Here is a 13,427-nt window from a genome sequence, read left to right as displayed (position 1 = left end):
CCACGGTCTTATTCATAAGCCAAAAGAGAGAGAAAGTTTACTCACGATCAGGCAGAGCACAGTGTGATCCCTGAAGGCAGGCTTAAGGCTTAAAGTTACAAACTTATACTAACAGGATGATAAGGAAGCTAACCTGGGGGACTGCTTGGCTGGCAGCCAGCAGTTCATTCCAGGAAGTTCGCAGGATGAAAAGAAGATGGAAAAGAGAGAGAGAGGCAGCATGCTTTGGCCTTTTACCAGGTCTGGAAAGGGCACATCCACCTATTAGTCACATGCAAGGACAGATTATCCAGGCCAGGAGGAACAGGAAGATTTGACTGTCTGGACCAAACATTCCCTTGCATGCAGTGGGGTAGCGTGGGTTGTCAGCACCCAGGGCAAGGCAAGTAATTTGCGCCCCCTAACCCGTGGATTTTAGCAGGGGCAGAGAGTTGCGAGTGTGAGCGCGCCCCCCCAGATGTTGCGACCGGTGCGACCGGCCCCCCCTGCACCCCCCACGCTACACCACTGCTTGCATGTCCACACTAGCAAAACAAGCAATGTTGTATTTGACTGCTCCCAGTGGATTACATCCCACACTTCCTTGTATGTAAATAGCCATAAGATCACCCTGGACATTCTCTATGTATGTTAGTTCCTGTCCATTTCCAACACACACACACACACACACACAGGTTTTAAAAAACGGTGTCCTAGGTGTCGTCAAACTGCAACTCCCATCATTCCTGGCCATTGGACACAATTGCTGGTGTGAGCTGCAATTCAACAACATCTGGAGGACCAAAGGTTTCCCGCTCCTGGAGTGAAGCACTGCTTTGGGATTGGCCCTCTTATTTTCCATAGCAGCAGACAGCTGGCCAGGACCTTGGCAAAAGAAGAAAAAGAACGAATGACTTCAAGGCCAATCTTATCAGCAGGAGGCAGCCTAAATGGCAACAAATATATCACAGTGGGGAGTAAGGAGAGATAATTAAATCCAGTATGGTTTAAGCAGAATAGCAGGTGATAGGCACAGCTGCACAGATGACAGGTATGCTACTGAAAAGCTGAAATACAACACAGATACGCACATCAAATCACAAACTCCTGCTGGAGGAAGATTGGAAAACAAACAGGCAGAAACAGATGAGATTCTGGAGGATTCTTCCCCTTTTCTAAAAAGAGGAAATAGGGTGAGGTGGAGCATGGCTCAGTTGGTAGACCATGAGACTCTTAATCTCAGTGCCCCACACTGAGCAAAAGATTCACTGCAGGGCCCTCGTGGTCTCTTCCAACTCTGCAGTTCTATGAACTATGATTTTTAATGAACACAGGAAGCTGCCTTATACTGAGTAAGACCATTCATCCACCGGGTTCAATGTTGTCTACTCTGACTGGCTCAGTTCCCCGGGATTCAAGACAGGAGGCTCTCCCAGCCCTACTTTAATTGAACCTTGGAGCAAACCTGAGATCTTCTGCATGCAAAGCAGGTGTTCTGGCACCAAGTTGACAGCCACTACCTTCTGTGGGAGCAAATTCAACCATATGCTATGTGAAAAAGTACCTTTTTTTGCTCATCCTGAATCTTCCAATATTCAGATTCCTTGGGGACGGTATTCAGCTAAGCTTATTCAGAGTAGACTCACTTAGTTCATTCATTAATTGGATTTTAGTGAACTCTCCTTCATAGGAGGATTTTAAACAGAGGTCTAACAGGATGATCTAGTTGAGATTCCCGCATTGCAGGAGTTGCAGTGGGGTTGGACTAGATGGCCCTTGGGGTCCCCTCCAACTCCACAATTCTATGACTCCACCCTGGATGCCCATGAATTCAAAACTTCACAAGTTGGTTTATTCCACTTCTCCAAAGTTTCCCTAAAGCTTCACATGGCATAAAAGCCACTTCTAGAAAACTAATGGGGCATGGGGCATGTTTAATGCTAATTTCTATGTAATTTGATTCTAGAAAAATTCCTTTGCAGCCCTCGTGGCCTGGAATATCATGAGAGTAAAATGGCAAAATATGGGGCTGCATACTAGCATACAGTTCTTTCATGTTTTCATATGGGGGACAGAAACTTGCATGTGTGGAAATGGTGGGGGAGTAGTGTCGTTGTCCAATGATGTTCTTTGATGTGTCACACTATGCCCACTGAAGTGAATGAAATTCAGCACAACATTCCAGTATATCAGTTGAAAAGCAGGAGTTTCATAATGCAAGATTGGCCAATGGCTCACAGTGCATCCAGCTTGCTTCCAGAGTGGACCAACAGTCCACTTTCTCTATACCATGCATAGCTATGAGGCAGGCAAGCCTACCCTCTCTCCTGTGTTCCCAGAGCTATGCCATAAGGATGCCATAAGGATCTGTGAGATACAATATGTGAGGCGTGTTGAACACTTGAGCTGTGCTATATAAATGCTGTGAGTTGTTATTATTAGCATCAACAAATTGAATAAACCATGCTAATAAAGCACGCTTCGTGATTCATCATTGAAGGGCACCATTCCGCAACAAGGCATCGTGATGCTGCGGTTTTGCCACCAGATAGGATTTTGAATTTCAATCCAGAGGCAGTTGTATCTGAGTGATCTTCAGATAAAAGGCATGATAAAGATGTTCATTAAATTAATCTAAATGGGCCTGCGGCAATTTAGTCTCAAGTAAGAAAATTAATTGCGTCATCTGAGTGGCAAATGCATCTAATGCAAAAAAAAAAAAAAAAAATAACCGTAACTGTGGCAGCTGCAATTCAAAGCTTGACAACAAGGTATGGAAACAATGTGGGGGCATACAAAGCTGCCTTGAAGCAGGGCAGACTGTTCAGCAATCCACTCTTACTGGTTCTCCCGGGCCTCAGACAGAGGTCTTCTCATCACCTGCTGGGAGGACTGGTTGGGCAGAAGACCAACCAGAGATAAAGCAGAGTCAATGACAGGCTGAGCCAACTAATTTGCAGTATTGTCATACGAATATAAGAAGGCCCATCTAGCCCAGCATCCTGGTCTCACAGTGGCCAATCAGTTGCCCTCGTTGGGAAGCCCACAAGCAGGACCCCTTCTATGGTTTCCAGCACCTTGTGTTCAGAAGCATTACCACCTCCACCCATGGAAGAGCATAGCCATCATGACTAGCAGTCAACAATAGCCCTCTCCTCCATGAATTTGTTTAATCCTCTTTTAAAGGCATCCAAGCTGGTGGCTGTCACAGCCTCCTCTGGGAGTCAGTGAAGAGCTCCTTTCTTTTATCTGTCCCAAAGCTCCCAACATTCAGCTTCATTGGATATCTATGAGTTCTAGTGGCATGTGAGAGGAAGAAAAACACTTTGCTACCCTCTTTCTTTGTGCCATGCATCATTTTATAAACATCTATCACGTCACCTCTTACTCACCTTTTCCCTAAACTAATAAAATAAAATCCCAAATGCTGCAACCTTTCTCAATAAATGAGTAGTTCCATTCTCCTCCTCTTGTTGAGTTCTACAAGGGCAACACAAACTAAAGAGGAGGAAGCAGATAGATGATGTCAGCCCCTGCGTTCATATGGGTGCAGGTGGTCTGGCCCTTGGGACTTTTTCCAGACCACCTCCCTCACTGCCCCTACTTTCCACATGGAGTATTTTTTCCTGGCTGGAATGTGTGACTGAAGCCCAGAAGTGCCTCTCTCTTTCCTGGGCATGGAAACAGAGGTATGTGCATAAAAAGGTAAAGGGACCCCTGACCATTAGGTCCAGTCGTGGCCGACTCTCGGGTTGTGGTACTCATCTCGCTTTATTGGCCGAGGGAGCCGGCGTACAGCTTCCGGGTCATGTGGCCAGCATGACTAAGCTGCTTCTGGCAAACCAGAGCAGTGCATGGAAACGCCGTTTACCTTCCCGCTGGAGCGCTACCTATTTATATACTTGCACTTTGACGTGCTTTCAAACTGCTAGGTTGGCAGGAGCAGGGATCGAGCAACGGGAGCTCACCCCATCACAGGTATTCAAACCACCGACCTTCTGATCGGCAAGCCCAAGGCTCAGTGGTTTAACCCACAGCACCACCCGCGCCCCTAAGTATGTGCATAGAAATGAGATTACTGTACAAAGGTAAAATTGGCATTTGTTGCTCTGATCATTTTTGCCTCTGGTCCTACCCACCCATGGCATGTGGCAAAACATTTTCCCAATCTTGCTTTACATGTACAGGGAAGTGTGTGTGTGTGTGTGTGTGTGTGTGTGTGTGTGTGCAGCGTTCCTCCCCACCTGCATTCTGAAATGGTACAGTTCAAAAAACAGTTCATCTGTCATTTATGTGAACTAGCATAGTATTGCATTTAATTTTACTTTATTGCAAGAGAAGAAACTGGCAGTGTTCGGGGTGGAGTTATCTCTAAAAATCTAGCTGCCCAATCCCACTTCTGCATCATAAACAGCCTTTAGCCACAGTTTAGGCCTGGACAAGCTGATCTGTTCATCTGTCTGAGGATGACATGTACGTTTCAGATTCACAGGCAGAATAATTTCTGTGGCCCGAGGTGTTCTATGCCATGGCTTTCATTCTGCAGCTTATGGATCAAGCTCAAAATTATGTGCCGCTCCACAGCCGTACAGTGCTCGCTGCTTGAACTTCAAAGTTAATCCAGATCTCAGCTGAGTTTAATACCTGAAGATCTAACTCATCATCTGCCAGTTGACAGAACAGCGGTAATTAGGAAGACTGTTAAAACAGCTGAATGTGCTAAAAATAAGAGTCTATATTGGGGAAGTTCTGCCCCCAGTTAGCAATTAGCCAGGGTCCTTTTGAAGGTTGAGAGTATGTATTAGGGGTGATGTCAGGGGCTCAGGAGCAGAGGCACAGGGAAGAGAGGAGATGGAGAGCGAAGGGGAAGAATCCGAGGGGAGCGTAGGAGAAGAGGACAGTGGACCGAGGGATTCCATGAGCCTCTCCAGCGAATCGGAAGATTCACAGAAGGGGGCGCCAGTGGCCAGGGGTAGGGGGTTCCCAAGGGGAACGCCCCAGGAGCAAGGGGGCAGCAGGGACTCCCAGAGCAGTAGCTGGAAATCAGGACCAGCTTCCCCACCAGAGCAGAGTGGGGGGGAAGAGTCCCAAGGATCGGGGCCAGTGCATTCCCCACCAGGGAGAGAAGATAAGGCAGGGCTGACCACGCCTCCATCAGAAAGTCGGACAACGGAGGAGAGGTCAGATCCGGCCAGTGTCCCGGAAGTGGGAAGCAGTGACCGAAGTAGTGTAACGGTTAGGAGAAAGGTCACTGGGTTGGCGCGAGAGGCAAGTTCAAATGTACAGGAGCGCGGGACAGCAGAGAATGAGGATTGGGAACCGGGTCCTAAAGCCCGCCGGAGGGAGGGGGAGGAGCTAAGCGACTCAGCGTCGGAAGAGTCCAGAAAGGGCAATGCCCCAGCGGGCAGGAGGACCCAGAGGAGGAGAGAGCAGCGTAAAAGGTGGAGCAGGGCTAGGATCTTAAACTGGTGTCATAGGGGAGGAGACTCAGACGGGACTTCGCCGATCTAGGGTTTAAGACGTAGGGCTGCACGCTGTGGCTTTGAAATGGAAACTGAACTTCAATAAAGACTTGGTCCTCTGTGAGCTGGGACCTAGAGGCAGCTCTGACAGGTGTGAATGTTTATAAGATACTATCAGACACAATCAGGCAACTGTCCTTGAAAGAGAGTCTGAGCTTGCATATTAACTGTGGTGGTCCACTGTCATGGACTGGTTGGATGCAGAGTAATGGTGGGAGGAACCAGCTGGGGAACCTCCAGGGAAAGATGTCTCAGAGACCAGGTATTGCTGGTGGGATGAAGATGAATGGTCATAGGGAGAAATGGGTGAAGACTGGGAGGAGGAGGTGTCAGAAGCTGAAAAGGTAACAGGGCTTAGTGAGCTGGGAGAGTCAGTGGCAGAGAGGAGTCCAGAATCCAAGGAAGAAGCTGAAGCAAGAGAGGAAGTCAAGAGGCAGAGATTAGTCAGGCTGGTGAAGAGTCATGGGTGTCTCCCCCTCCTGCTGTGACACCTGCAAACACCTCTCCCTCCTTGTCTCCTAGAAGCACAAGAGGTATGAAAATTGTGGAGGATGCACAAAAGCAGCCTTTGATTGCTTGGGGAAAACCCTGGAGAGTAGGGGACTTAGACAGCTGGCCAGCTGTGGGGAGGCGGGAACCTTCAGTCTCAGCATCTGCTTCATGGGGATGAGACCTTCCAGATATGAATTGCTGTGCTCATTAGGCCTGACACTCCTGTATTGATTGTGTTTTTGCTAATAAAGAATTAACTCTAACTTGCACAGTATGATTTACTGCTGGCTCACCTCTGACATCCACATTCTCCATTACACTCACATGACACCCAGCATACAGGAGGACCAAGTGTGCTTGCTCTTTATTTGGGCTAGAAAGATGGCATGTCCCATTAAACTTCTGGATAAGCAAAACTCAGCTCTAGAACTTATCTGTTCATCACAATGCATTACGCAATTAAACCCTTCAGGGGGAGATGTGTAAGGCAAAACTTCCCATTTCATAGCTGGGAATAGGCTTTTTGAGCGAAAGAAAGAAAGAAAGAAAGAAAGAAAGAAAGAAAGAAAGAAAGAAATGTTTTAGGATAATGTGAAGGAAGGGTGGAGGCATGAAGGAGAGAATTGTTCTTGAAAGGTGTAAAACCCAGATTCCAAGACTGCCAAAATGTGGAGACAAGGCAGTTTGAGACCTGTCAAATCCACAGCCGTAAGAAGGAAAATAAAAAAAAAACCCAGATATGCAATATCAGGCAAAATGTCCCAATGATGTCCTGGGTGACTCTGTCTCCTTTTAACCTGGGTTTATGTCTGAATTCATGGTGACCTGCTGCCACTCAGTACAGACAGCCAGTCAATTTAATGATTATCTGCATTGTTTTTAGCAGTGTTTTATATTTTATCATTGAAAATTGCCCAGATATTTTATGATATGGCAATACAGAAATACTTCTTATCAATAAACAACATTACATTTTATTTACTGGCCATGCCAAAACTAAATGAGAATTGTGGCACCATTTATTTATTTATTAGTAATGGTGAAGTCAAGATTCCCCAAAGAGAAACAGGCCTCAAGGGCGTTCTAATTTAAGAATTAATTTGCAGCAGAAACCAATTTGAGCAGCTTCCTTAAGTTTTCACCTTCTGCAAGCGGCATCTGGTCCACGTCTGCCACATAGCTGAAAGCTGAACCAAGCAATCACATGTCTAGGGGCTCAGCCTGTACTGTACTTGAGCTTCAACCTCATCAGTGAAAGAAAAGCTAAATAACAGAATCATAGAATTGTAGAGGTGGAAGGGCCACCTAGTCCAACCCCCTGTAATGCAGGAATAATTTGTACAATGTGGGGCTTGAACCCATGAACCTGAGATCAAGAGTCACATGCTCTTCCAACTATATTGAAAAAAAGGAGCAATGAGACCTCAGAATAGGCCTCCATCTACCCAGTGACACCTACAGTAGTACCACGGGTTACAGACGCTTCAGGTTACAGACTCTGCTAACCCAGAAATAGTACCTCGGGTTAAGAACTTTGCTTCAGGATGAGAACAGAAATCGTGCTCCGGGGGCGCGGCGGCAGCTGGAGGCCCCATTAGCTAAAGTGGTGCTTCAGGTTAAGAACAGTTTCAGGTTAAGAACAGACCTCCGGAACGAATTAAGTTCTTAACCCGAGGTACCACTGTACTCTGTCTGGCAGTAGCTCCTTAGGGTCTTAAGCAGAGAGGGCTTTTGTTTACCACTTCAAACCTGAGCCTTTTAAAAGAGCTGATTATGCCAAAGATTGACTGGAGAGTCTTCTGCAGCTGAACTAGGGTCCCATGCTGCTATTATATCTATCATCTATCTATCTCTATCTAACTATCTAACAATATATCTTTCTATCTATCATCTATCTATCTATCTATCTATCTATCTATCTATCTATCATCTATCATCTATCAGCTCCCTATTTTTCTGTACGAAATGGTTCAGAGCAGCTAACAAGAGGGTAACTGGCAGGGTGCAAAGCTTTGCCATGTTATTGAAATGATCATATTAAAACATATATAAAACAAAGGGAGCAGCACCAGCCAATCAAATTATCTAAATGGCTCTCCGTTGCAAAATAAACCCTTGGTGGAATAAATAAATAAGGCCCATCTCGTCCAGCGTTCTGTTCTCACAGTGGTCCCAATGGGCAAGGCTTGAACACAACAGCACTCTCTCCAGTTGCAGACCATCCAATTGTCCCTATTTTCCAGGGACATCCCTGATTTAGAGAAGCCATCCCGGTTTCTGATTTGATCCTGGAATGTTCCACCTTTCCTTAAAGGTAAAGGGACCCTTGACCATTAGGTCCAGTCGTGACCGATTCTGGGGTTGCGGCGCTCATCTCGCTTTATTGGCCGAGGGAGCCGGCGTACAACTTCCGGGTCATGTGGCCAGCATGACTAAGCCGCTTCTTGCGAACCAGAGCAGTGCACGGAAACACCATTTACCTTTCCGCTGGAGCGGTACCTATTTATCTACTTGCACTTTGAGGTGCTTTCGAACTGCTAGGTTGGCAGGAGCAGGGACCGAGCAACGGGAGCCCACCCCGTCGCGGGGATGCGAACCGCTGACCTTCTGATCGGCAAGTCCTAGGCTCTGTGGTTTAACCCACAGCGCCACCCGCGTCCCATCCACCTTTCCTTAGGAAGTCCCTATTTTCATTGGAGAAACGTTGGAGGGTATGGAGTTATCCAACCCGCAGGCCATCTGAAGGCAATCCTGTATAGGGAAGGTTTTTAAAAAATGTTTAACGTTTTATTGTGTTTTTATATATGTTGGAAGCCACCCAGGGTGGGCTGGGGCAACCTAGTAAGATGTGTGTGGTATAAATAGTAAATTTTTTATTATGGAATGGGACGTTCCTATTTTCATCAGAGAAATGTTGGAGGGTATGCATTTGTGATTCCAGACAACTGGCATTCAGAGGCATGACGCCTACGACATTGGAGGGAGAGCACAGCCATTGTGGAAAGTAGCCACTGTTAGCCTTACCCTCAGTAAATTAGGTAGCAGCTACCCTTATTGAAAGCTAAGCAAGGTTGGGTGGAAAAAAGATCAGTCAGGAATACTAGAAAATAAGTCAATAAGTAAATACGACCCTTAGAGATTGCACCATAATCTAAGACTCGCACTAGGAAAATTGACATCTCTCTTTCCTACCCAAGACACTAATGATATCTTTGGTCAGCATCCCCATTAATGCAATTCTGAAAACACCGGCTTATGAAGTGGCAGAGGGGGGGAGGGCATCTGAGTGGAAATATTCCAGCAAATGCATCAGTTTGTTGTATATCATGGGGAGGCAAACTAAGGTCCGCGGGCCAGATCAAGCCCAATTGCCTTCTTGATCCGGCCCGCAGACAGTCCAGGAATCGCCGCATGGACCGCTAGTGTGCGCATTCTTTCCCTCTCCCTCCCTCTCCCTCCCTCTCCTGCCTCTGCCTCCTCCCTCTCTCCCTCCTCCTGGCTTCTCCCTGCCCTGCCTAGAGGAGGAAGGCGGCTGGGCTTTGTTGGTGCCTGCAGCAGAAGCAGCGCTCCAGCGGCCGCCATTTTAAGCAGCCCCTCTCTGGAGCCCTTTCATGCGCCGCTCATCGTCCGACTGCCACCAGCCCCTGCCGCTCACAAGACACAGGTAAGCAGCCACCAGGGCTCGTAGTGCTCTAGCATCATTCCCCCCCCCCAAAAAAAAATATAGTCCACCCCCCCCACACACACACAAGGTCTGAGAGACAGTGGACCCGACCCCCTGCTGAAAAAGTTTGCTGACCCCTGTTGTATATATTTAATCTGAGAACTTGCAATTTGTGTGTATGTGTGTGAAATATTGTGAGTTAAAAACTCAACCTTCAAGTCCAGGCAACTGTGGGATTGTGTTCAGAAAAGATTGAAGTGAGTAGGGAGAGAGACAGCTCAATACATTTTTGTTCTTTCAGGAGGAGTGAAGGATTTTGAAAGAAATCCACCTCCATGTAAGTTAAGTATAATTATCTGTCTTCCCCCCCAAAAAACCAAACCCATTTCTGAAAGTATAATACAGCAGGAAGAAAGAAAAGGCTGTGATCTCCTCCCCCACCACCTAGCCAACCCAAGTAAACAACATTAAATGCAAATTCAGAAAAGGAAAGTTCACGGCCAGAGGTATTGAAGTGAGGTTGGAGTGTGTGTGAAAGAATAGGCATGCATTTCAAAGTTTCTTCATATTTAGGGCCACAGTGAAAGCTGAAATTTCTAAATGGAGGGAGAGATGCTGGAGCACAAACAAAAAAAAACCCAAAAAAACCCAAAAAAACCCCACCTTTTCAAATCTCAACACATTTGTCTTGCAAAATATTAAAATAAATGTACCAGCTCATCTCCGGTTCTGCCAGCTTTGCTTAATAAATGCTTTGGTTAATAAAAGCTCAGGCTGAAGACAGGGGAGGGTTATTCTCCCACCCCACTGCTAGCCTGTTCATGGTAGTGCAACAGGTAGTACCTATGAGGTGGAACATATTCATTATCCCTTTGTCGTAAATGGTCAAGCAGGTTTCGTGTGGCTTTAGAAACCTAGAAAGCTGTTTGGCCCGAGGCAAAGGAGGAGCAAAAGGGATGTTTTTGCACATGGTAGTAAGAAAGTGCCTGTTATCAGCTCTCCCAAAAGTTGTGTCTGTAAAAAGCGCTCTGCTGGATGAGAGAAAAGGTCCTGCTCCTTTAGTGTTCTGTTCTGACAAGAAGCCATTGGCAAGCCTGCAAGCAGGTCTTGAGCACAATCACACCTCCTCTTCATATTCCTCAGCAGTTTAACAGCTTCTAGCCATGACAGTAAAATAGAACCTCCACATTCATATGCAGTCTAGTTCTGAATACCAACTGCTGAGGGGCAAAGGAGACAGCTGTTGTCTTCAAGCCATGCTCATAGGCGCCGACTCCATGGGGCCTGAGGGGGCCCGAGCCCCCTCAAAAATTTGTTTGGGGGGGCTCTGCCCCCCCAATAATTTAAGAAAATTATTAGTTATATTATGCTTTGTAAAATCACAAAATTATGTTGGTATTTTTTATTTTCCTTGTTTGACGATAGTTACCTTTTAAAATACATTCAGTAATGAGTTAAAACAAAGCCACTCCCGATCTAGAGAGGGGGTGGGGTTGCGGGCTCTCGACCCATCAACAATCTCGCCGGGCTGGCGTCAGCCCCGCAAGAAGCGGGGATTCCCCCTAGCTCATTAATATTCACCGCCCACGGCGGCAGCCAATCGGCTGCCGCAAAGGGCGGCCCCTCACAGGTTCACTTAAGGTCGGGGCAGCCCGGGGCTCGCCCCTTTCGTTCCCCCAGCAGCAGCGGTTTGGAGGTCTTGGGCCCCCCCAATATTTTTTATAAGTCGGTATGGGCCCCCGCCCCCCCAATATTTTTTATAAGTCGGTGCCCCTGGCCATGCTTGTGAATCTTCCAGTGACATTCAGGTGCTCCCTGCTGGAAAAAGACACTAGGCTCAAAGAAGTTTTCATGCAGCAGATTTTCGACCAGCGAAAACTGCAGGGAGTGGAAGAGCATTTGTATACATATCAGAAGTGGTGAAGCTTTTTAAGCCTGCATTCCCACATGGGCAAGTTTCAGAGGACCAGATGCCAGAGGAGGGCCAGGCACAATGTGACCACATTTTATTGGATACCAGGATGCTGCCTTTTGATCAGAGGACAGCTTCTCTCTGTGAGCAAGTGTAGCATACCCTCCAACATTTCTCTGAAGAAAATATGGATGCCCTAAGGAAAAGTGAGACATTGTGGGATGAAATCAGAAACCAGGACAACATCTTTAAATCAGAGATGTCTCTGGAAAATAGGGGTGCATGGAGGGTCTGGTGTAGCAGTTTCTGAGGTGTATGTCAGACCCTCCAAGTGTCCCTATTTTCCAGGGATGCCCCTGATTTAGAGAGGTCGTTCTGGCTTCTGAGTTGATTCCGGAATGTCCCATTTCTCCTTAGGCTGTCCCTATTTTCAGTGGAGAAATGTTGGAAGGCATGGAGTTATCCGATCCCCCAAGTCATCTGAAGGCAATCCTGTATAGGGAACTTTTTAAAATGTTTAATGTTTTATTATGTTTTTATATATGTTGGAAGCTGCCCAGAGTGGCTGGGGTAACCCAGTAAGATGTGTGGGGTATAAATAGTAAAGGTAATGTTGGAGGGTGTGGTATGTGTTTATTTCATTGACGGCAGGCTGATGGGGGTGCAGACATTGCTGCACCATTTTCCACCCGTCCTCTTTCGGCTCTTTTAGATGTGGAAGCCATTTTGTGTAATGCCAAACCCCTATGGCGACCATTTTGTAACTGCGGCGCTCATGTCACTTTCTGAATGTTCCAAAGGGGTCTATGGGTCCCAAAAGGCTAGTGCCCTATGTCCTGCTGTCACTTGTGCCTGCCATCACTGAGGGGCAGAGAGGCTGCAGGGCCCCAGAGGTCTGCCCTGAAATCTGGTTCTAACCATTCCTCTAGATGTTCATTCCCTTGAATTGCTCCTAGGAAGACCCCAGCACCAAAAGCAAGCATTGAAAAGTAAGCGTGCAAGCCTTACGGCTCAACAAGGACAGTCCCATCAACCCCAGAAGCTTTTCAGCGCTATTTATGACTGCAGAACGAGTTCATTTTCTGGGAACTCTGAACTGGTGTCTCAGCCACATTTTCTTGCTACTTCTTTCCATTCTTTGCATCCTCTCTTCTCCCTGACGCCTCCCTCCAAATGATTTTAATTCAAGTGACGTTTGTCCTGTGTAGAAGGTTTTGAAGATAATGAGCATTGGCAGCCCTTAAATGATCTGCCCATGTTTTACATTCTCCCCTATCAAAAAGGAGGGAGGTAAATACTTAATTCATGAGCAATGTGTTCCATGTGAGATATCACACACACAAGATTACCTTGGCATAGATTTTCCTCTGGCCCCAACAAGATAAACAGCCTGCATGCGGTTGCTCAGCATGTGAGAAAGTTCAATGGGGCTTAATTTCAAGGGCACATACATATGTGCAGGATTGTAGACAAGTTATTCCCATTGCTTTTTTTCCCCCGTAACACACTGCTGACATGTAGGATAGAGGTGCAATCCTATAAAATAGGGAATGGGATTTTAGCCATGCAGAAGTTTCTACATGCAGACCTCACGGACCCCTCTTCGTTCTCCATGCAGGCAAACAAATGAAAAGGGCAAGCAAAGTGATCCACATGAAGAAAGTTTGCAACCTTCAGGACTTCTTGGTTTCAAGAAAAGGTGACATGGTAGAAGTTTAGAAAAGTATGAATGACATGGAGAAACTAGGCAGAGAGGTTTCTTTCTTTCCTTTTCCTTTTAAAAACTGTTTTTATTAAACTATTTCTATCTCCCCGGGCAGCACTGACTCTTTAACAAAGCCAGCTTATTTCCAAAATG

General features: G+C 46.5%; 1 protein-coding gene and 1 long non-coding RNA gene across 7 annotated transcripts in view; one reads left to right on the top strand and one right to left on the bottom strand.

Moving 5' to 3' along the window:
• Positions 1–13,427, bottom strand: part of FGF13 (fibroblast growth factor 13) — a 244,802-nt gene that overhangs the window by 181,986 nt on the left and 49,389 nt on the right. The gene's annotated exons all lie outside the window — the stretch shown is intronic.
• On the top strand, positions 9,799–13,380 carry LOC307208168. The gene is made up of 3 exons (XR_013835030.1): positions 9,799–9,994; positions 12,499–12,558; positions 13,188–13,380. It is a non-coding gene; the product is annotated as an uncharacterized lncRNA (long non-coding RNA).

The sequence above is a fragment of the Podarcis cretensis genome, assembly GCF_951804945.1.
Source record: "Podarcis cretensis genome assembly, chromosome: Z".
Taxonomy (NCBI): domain Eukaryota; kingdom Metazoa; phylum Chordata; class Lepidosauria; order Squamata; family Lacertidae; genus Podarcis; species Podarcis cretensis.
The sequence above is the reverse complement of the archived record's forward strand: the minus strand, read 5'-3'. Positions and strand labels throughout refer to the sequence as shown.